This window comes from Capsicum annuum, chromosome 11 (genome assembly GCF_002878395.1).
Source record: "Capsicum annuum cultivar UCD-10X-F1 chromosome 11, UCD10Xv1.1, whole genome shotgun sequence".
Lineage (NCBI taxonomy): Eukaryota > Viridiplantae > Streptophyta > Magnoliopsida > Solanales > Solanaceae > Capsicum > Capsicum annuum.
In genome coordinates this window covers 151576175-151584280 of record NC_061121.1, presented here as the reverse complement: position 1 = coordinate 151584280, position 8106 = coordinate 151576175, and the positions used below count along the sequence as shown (strand labels likewise).

General features: G+C 36.6%; 1 non-coding gene across 1 annotated transcript; it reads right to left on the bottom strand.

The window, feature by feature from the left end:
- Positions 1 to 1133: 1133 nt before the first annotated feature.
- LOC124889029 lies at positions 1134 to 1240 on the bottom strand. The gene has a single exon (XR_007047647.1). It is a non-coding gene; the product is annotated as a small nucleolar RNA R71 (small nucleolar RNA).
- Positions 1241 to 8106: the final 6866 nt, after the last annotated feature.

Below are 8106 nucleotides of genomic sequence, written 5' to 3'. Positions count from 1 at the left end.
TTGGTTCAATTGCAGGAAGATAGCCATAAATATCTAAATGAATTATTACATCCCCTCTCAACGATGTAGTTGCAAGGTTCATTAGGTAAAAGGTTAGAGGTTGGGAGACCAAGATTATGTTATAAACCCTACAAATCAGCAATCCGATAACCAACTAGACTACGATAAGAGTAGAGACTTGTAAGATTGTTAGAAGTGCCTCAACCGTGGAATTCTCATCATTACTGTTTACAACCGTTGCTTGCTTTACTACTGTCACAAATTGCTATTTCTTATATATTTATATTTTTATTTGCAATTTCAAAATCATCTTGATAATTTACAACACTTAATACCTCCTTGTCAAAAACTAAAGTTGGTTAAATTGCTAGTTTCTTAGTCCTCATGGGAACAATATCCGAATGTCTAAGTCACTATATTACTTGTACGATTACGTACACTTGAGTATGCATTTGAACGCAACAAGAGTTTTATGCCCTTGTCAGGAACTAATAAAATTAGTAGTTTATTAAATTTTTGGTTTTTGATAGTAAGTTTTGAGTGTTAACGACTTGATCTTACCAGCTGACCTTTTGTCTGAATACAAGACTAGTGAGAGATAGAAAGTTAGTAGAGCCCTTTGGACCCAGAACTGGTATTTCAATAGAGGCAAAAAGCTCATTATCTAATTCAAAAAGTTTAAATGGCTGAACAAAAAAATGATCGAGTTGATCCAAATGCAGGACATATCCCAGCTCCGATTATTCCAATAGCTCAGGCTCAAGCAGCTACTAGACATGTTTGTGAAGTGGCAATCCCACTCACAAACCATGTGACTAACAGTATTCGTAAGCTCAAGCCAAGTGGTCGATTTGAATTAAATCAGAATATAGTGTAGTTGCTAAATTCGACTGGGCAATTTACTAGATTTTCACATGAAGACCCACAACAGCACATTCAGACCTTTTTGGAAATAAGTGATACTTACATTCCTGCGGGGGTGAATACTGATTATGTCAGACTGAATCTCTTCCCTTTTTTTAATTGGGGAAGCGAAGAGGTGGTTATATACTGAACCACCACTCTCTATTACTTCTTGGAAAGATCTAGCTTAGAAGTTCCTTATTCGATTCCTTCAATCAGGAAAGACTGCATATTTGAGAAGTAAGATTCTGAGTTTCAGATAGAAAGAAGGAGAGAATATCTACAAAGCTTGGGAGAGATTTCAAAGTATGCTCAGAAATTGCCCTCACCATCATCAGTCTAATGATATTCTTGTTCATACTTTCATTGAGGGGTAGGAGCCAAATACTAAGATTCTCTTGGATTCAGCAGTAGGTAGGTAAGCTCTTGAGAAAACTTATAATGAATTGTACATACTGCTGAATCGAATTTTAAAAGGGAATCCTGAATGGCATATTGACTCGAGGATTATTCCTAAGAAAGTTGCAGGTGTGTTAGAGGTAGATTAATTTACTGCTTTATCAGCTCAGCTTATAGCAATGCAAAATCAGATGCTTACTCAGTTTAACAGTATAAATTTAGGGTTCCTCAAGAAGAAACTACAGCTAACACAGTCCAACAGGTAAATTCTTGGTGTGAGGTTTGTGGAAGTAGTGAGCATACAGCAGATTCTTGGGCAGTAAATCCAAATTTTGTTAATTATATGGGGAATGCAAATTGTCAGGCGCAATAGAACTTTGGGAACACATATAATCCAAACTAGAAGAACCATCCTAATTTCTCATAGGGTAGAAATCAGGCATAAAACAATAATCAGTGTAAGGGGATAGTGCCACAGAATCAACAGCAGCAGCAGGTTCAAAGCCATCCAGCCACTACTTAAACGAGAAATATAGAGGAGATAGTGAAGTAGATTTTAGCTAATCAAGCACAAATGGAAATAGATTTAGAAAGTTAATAGGCTGATATGAAGACTCAACAGCTGATTACTAGGAACTTAAAATTTCAACTCAGTTAGATTGCGGGAGCATAAAATACTAGACCTTAGAAAGGTTTATTGAGTGATACAGAGGCAAATCTAAAGTAGGTAAATGCAGTAATAATAAGGAGTGGGTTGAAGTTAAAGAAGGCAGTACCTGAGCAGGTTAGTCCCACAACTACTAATAATGATCTTAAAAAGAATGAGGAGAAATGGGTTAAAGAAAAAGTTGTAGGAGATAAAATTCAAGTGGAGAAGAAGGCTATACCTTTACCCTTACCTCAAAAATAGCAAAAGCACCAAGAAGAGACAAATTACAAGAAGTTTTTAGATCTTTTAAAATAGGTTCATATAAATTTTCCTCTTATTGATATTTTACAAAGCATTCCAAAATATGCAAAATATCTGAAGGACATAGTGGCAAACAGAACTGGTTGACAAAGTATGCTACAATTACAATAACTGAGGAGTGCACATTCAAGATACAAAACAAACTACCCACAAAGCTGAAGTATCCAGGTAGTTTGACTTTGCAGATTACTATTAGGCAGGCCATTAATGCCCGTGGATTATGTGACTTGGGAGCAAGCATCAATCTCATGCCTATATCTTGGTTTTATAAGATAGGTCTTAGGAGTCTCAAACACATGACCATTATTTTGCAGTTGATAGATAGGTCCCTTGCTAGACCGGATGGAATTATTGAAGATGTCTTAATGCAAGTTGGGATCACTGATCTTTCCAGTAGACTTTGTGATTTTTTATTTTGAAGCTGATTTAGTTGTTCTATTTATTTTAGGGCGACCATTCCTAGCAAAAAGAAAGTCACTTATTGATGTAGCTAAAGGAAAAATGACTATGAGAGAGAATGACAAAGTGGAGTTTTTTAATATATACAAGGTGCTAAAACTACCTACTATATATGAGGAGTTGTCTGTTATATTTGTTATAGACCTTGAGTCTGATCTTGGGTTGTTGTTGTCAGATAATCCACTTGAGCGAGCTTTAATGGGTCATGATCTTTATGGTGATGTGGAGGCATTTGGATTGGTTCAAGTTATGAATTTGGTGATTATTGAAACTAGAAAGTTGGCTTTTTAGCTATTGAATAGGCCAATTGGCCCATTGCCCAAAGCTTCAGTTAATAAATCACCCAAATTAGAATTTAAGGTTCTTCCTCCTCACTTGAAATATGTTTACCTTGGTGACAATGATACCTTGCATATTATTTTGTGTGTAGGTTTATCTGATGTACAAGTAAGAAAAGCTATGCCAATTTTGAATAGAAGAAAGAAGGCAATTAGATGGTAGAAGTCTGACATTATCGAGATAAACCCAGCTTTTTGCATGCACTACAAATACATGGAAGAAGTTTAAAAACTAAGGGTGCAACAATAATAAAGATTAAATCCTATGATAAAGGAAGAGGTACAAAAAGAAGTCATTAAGAGGTTTGATAGTGGGATTGTTTACCAAATTTTTGATAGCAAGTGGGTAAGCCTAGTACACTGCATCCCAAAGAAAGGTGGAATGACTGTGGTTACCAATGAAGCTAATGAGCTGATTCCCACTCGTATGGTGACTAGATGGACAATCTGTATTAACTACTGAATATTAAATGAAGCCACAAAAAAGGATCACTATCCTATCATGTTATTAATCAAATGTTGGACAGGTTGGTAGAGCAGGAGTACTATTGCTTTTTGGATGGACATTCATGGTTAATCAGATCTCAATAGCCCAGAAAATCAAGAAAAGACTACTTTAACATACCCATATGGCACATATACATTTAGACGCATGCCTTTTGGCCTTTACAATGCACTTGCAATATTTCAGAGATACAGATGGCAATTATTTGACATGGTTGAAGAATTTGTTGAGGTATTCCTGGATGACTTCTCTGTTTAAGGTAATTCTTTTGATGTATGCTTGTAGAATCTAGATCGAGTCCTAGCTCATTGTGAAGTGAAAAATCTTATGCTAAATTGGAAAAAATGCCACTTTTTGGTCAAGGAAGGAATAGTCCTTGGCCATAAAGTGTCATGTAGTGGACTTGAAGTAGATAGAGCCAAAGTTGAAGTGATTGAAAAGCTGCCGTATCCAGTAATAGTAAAGGGAGTCAGGAGTTTTCTAGGGAATGCAGGATTTTACAGGAGGTTTATCCACAACTTTTCAAAGATTGCAAGTCCTATGTAAACTACTATAAAAAAGGTTAAATTTGATTTTAGGGCTGCTTGTCAAGAAGCTTTTGAAAATTTTAAGAAGCAACTGACTGTAGCACCTATATTGATTTCTCCAGATTGAGCATTTCCATTCGAGCTAGTGTGTGATGCAAGTGATGTGACTATGGGAGTAGTTTTAGGTCAAGAAAAGACAAGGTATTTCTTTCTATTTATTATGCAAGTAAATTCTTGAATGATGCCCAGATGAATTAGATAGTCACAGAAAAAGAGATGTTAGCACTAGTTTATGCATTCAACAAATTTAGATCATACTTGGTAGGCACCAAGGTAATTGTGTACACAGACCATGCTGCCATCAGGTACTTGTTCAACAAAAGAGATGCAAATCCATGGTGATCAGGTGGATTCTATTACTTAAAGAATTTAACCTAGTGGTGCATGATAAAAAAGGAGTAGAGAATCAAGTTGTGGACCATTTGTCCAGACTAGAGAATTATGACCATATTGTTGATGATACAATATGTATTCGAGAAGAGTTTTTGGATGAAAAATTATTTGCTCTAGATGTATGAAAACTTCCATGGTATGCAGACATCGTGAATTTATTAGTGTGTGGGGTGTACCCTCCAGAAGCCACCATTTGAAAAAGAAAAAAGCTGCTACATGATTTGTGTGCATACGTATGGGATAAACCCTTTTTGTTCAAATAGGGTCCTAGTGGGATTGTACATAAATGAGTATCTAGAGAAAATTCTCAATAAGTGTTGTAAAAATGCCATTCATCTCCCTACAGTGGCCATCATGGGGGTGAACGAACAGCTAGAAAGTTGTTACAATCAGTATTCTTTTGGCCAATATTGTTCAGAGATGTGGTGGCTTTCGTGAAGGGTTGTGATCAGTGCTAGTGGTTAGGTACAATTTTAAGGCATCATGAGATGCCCCTAAACAACATTTTTGAAGTTGAGGTATTTGATTTTTGGGGGATAGATTTTATGGGACCATTCCCAATATCCTTTGGCAACTTGTATATCCTTATGGCAGTTGATTACATATCCAAGTAGGTGGAAGCTACAGTTTTTCCCACTAATGATGCAAGAATGGTATTTAAATTTATAAGGAAACATATATTCTCTCGATTTGGCACTCCCAGAGCTATAATCGGTGATGGAGGTACGCAATTTATTAATACTTAGTTTAAAAATCTTTTTCCTAAATATGGTATTAGGCACAAAGTGGCCACTATGTACCATCCATAAATAAGTGGTCAAGTAAAGGTATCTAACCGAGAGATATAGCAGATTCTATAGAAGACTGTAAATGATCAACAAAAGGATTCAACAGAAGAGCTAGATAATGCATTATGGGCTTATAGGACGGCTTATAAGATGCCCATAGGTACCTCTCCATATCATTTGGTTTATGGGAAAGCCTTCCATTTTCCTATAGATCTGGAATATTAAGCTTATTGGGCAATTAAAAAGTTGAATCTTGATATGAAGGTAATAGGTAAGAAGAGATTGTTGAAGCTTGTTGAACTTTATGAGTTTCATGTCTAAGCTTATGAGAATGTCAAACTGTACAAAGGAAAGACTAAGAAATGGCATGACAAGCATATCCTTGATGGAGTTTTTAAATGTGGATGTCTTGTTTTTCTGCTCAATGCGAGGTTGAAATTATTTCTGGGTAAGTTGTGGTCTAAGTGGTCTGGGCCTTTTAAGGTTATGCGTATGACATCTCATAGAGCGGTGGAGCTATGGAACAAGGAAAAAACTGAGAAGTTCTTAGTGAATGGATAATGTGTAAAGCATTATTTGGCTGATCATGGAGATAAGCATAATGTTTCCATCACCTTTGCAGGTGAGTGAGACTGAGTTGATTCATGCCACGACGTAAACTAAGGCGCTACGTGGGAGGCAACCCACAAATGTAATGTAATAGCTAGTTTTTTTCTATTTTCAGTTGTTAGAAAAGAAAAGGTAAGAAAAATACATAAAAAGGAGTCGTTCCACGACCAAAACTAAGGCTCTGAGTGGGAGGCAACCCACTATTTCTTACAATGTTTTATTATTTCTATTTGGTATTTAGGTATGAGAGAATTAAAACCAAGGATAATACCACGTCCAAGGAAGCAATCAGGTTTGTAAAGTGGCATGTGTAAGTTAGGGACAACATAGGTAAAAAAGGGGGTTGAAAAATGCACTGGAAATGTGGATTTAAAGTCCACTGCATCGCGGTGATGTGACAAACCACAATTGTCACTTTCTAGTATGTTATTGCAATTTCACCGCATCGCGGTGATAAGCTAAAATAGAAAATTTTGTGAATTTTAAGGTTATCGTGTCGCAGTGAGGTAACAAAAGACAATTGTCAATTTCCAGTGTGTCACCACGATTTCATCGCATCATAGTGAAGGTCAAATTCGAAAAAAATAAATTTATTTTTTTTGGACTTAACCCAACCCGACCCAAACATTGTTTCCCTTTATAAATACCCTAATCCCTCTAATTCCCTCATTCTTTAAACCTAAGTGCCTCCCACCCACCCTTATAACAAGAATTGCTCTCTTTCTTCACTTTTTATTCTCTCCCACAACACAACTAAGGTAAGTCCTCAAGTTTTACTTTGTTTATCTTTATCTTGATGGGAATGTTGATGTTATTTGCATGAGTGACTTGTATTTATGTACTTTTTGGTTAAGCTATAATGGGATATGCTAAATTTGTGTTATACATGGCATTGAAGTATGTAGTCACTTCTCCAATTATGTGTTCCCCTTCTTCAATAAGGTATGCTTTCAATTGTAAATAGATAATAGGGTGAGTGAATGAATGTTTAAATGGAGAGTGGTATGATACATGTGTTGAGATAAGTGAGTTGACCTATGTGGGTATGCTGATTCCAAAATAAACATGTGTATAGTGTGGTGTGCTTATTTAGGAGCTGCATGTAAGTATGGCCAACATGTTTTAACTTGATGTAACTTGATGTATGCTCTACTTAATGGCATAATTCTTGATATGCTTGGGTTGATTTGAGTAGTAGTTGCAAATTATTGTGTGACCATTCAATTGAATATATGTAATGTTGTTGAGTGAGCATTTGTATGAGTTAATGTTAGGTTTGTTTGATTGAAATTAGGGGAAGTCTAAGTACCTTAGTCCTATATTTATGTACCGTGGCTAGCAACTAAGTGTCGGGTGTAATTCGCACCTAGTCCAACTTAGTAAAGACTAGCGCATTAACGTACTAAAATCTCATTTTTTTTAGTTGCATGTTTTGACTGACAGGCACCATGGATCAGAGACAACTAAAAGGCAAGGGAAAGGTTGGTACTTCTGAACCAGCTAGAAAATGAAGCAGGCAGCCAAAAAGGAAAATTGATAGGTTGCCACGTACTCTACCAGTCTCGCATGGTCAGTCAAGGAGATTTGGATTTAAGGCAGTCATACAAGCAGTAAAAAAGTGGTATACCAAATACCTCAACTCAAAATGCATACCTGAGGGTTTATTGATAGGGTGAGCTTACAACGGGAATATCCTAACATGGTTTGGCGACTGGACCAACTGAGCATGACCTTTGTATTTCATCAGCTTACTGAGTGCAATCTGTACTTTGTACATTTATTTTATGCCAACTGGGACCCGAGGGACCCAGATCATATAGTAAAGGTTCAAGGCAGGGTAGTTCAATTTACAGCTGCAGACATAAATGAATTGCCAGGGATACTTGAGGCTGATGCGAATCCTCTGAGGCAATAGATTGTCACTCCTCCATATGCTCATATCATACATTTACTGTACGGTACTTAATCGGTTTCTAGATGGACTAGACATCAAGGCACGGGTCTTCATTTCTCCTTCCCATATGCACAAATGAACAAGGAGGCAAGTATGTGGGGGGAAATTATGTACCTTTGCCTTATTCAAGGCAAACATATAACAAAGGTTACGCATGAATGGGTATGCTTGATATATTCTATAATGTGCAATGATAATGAC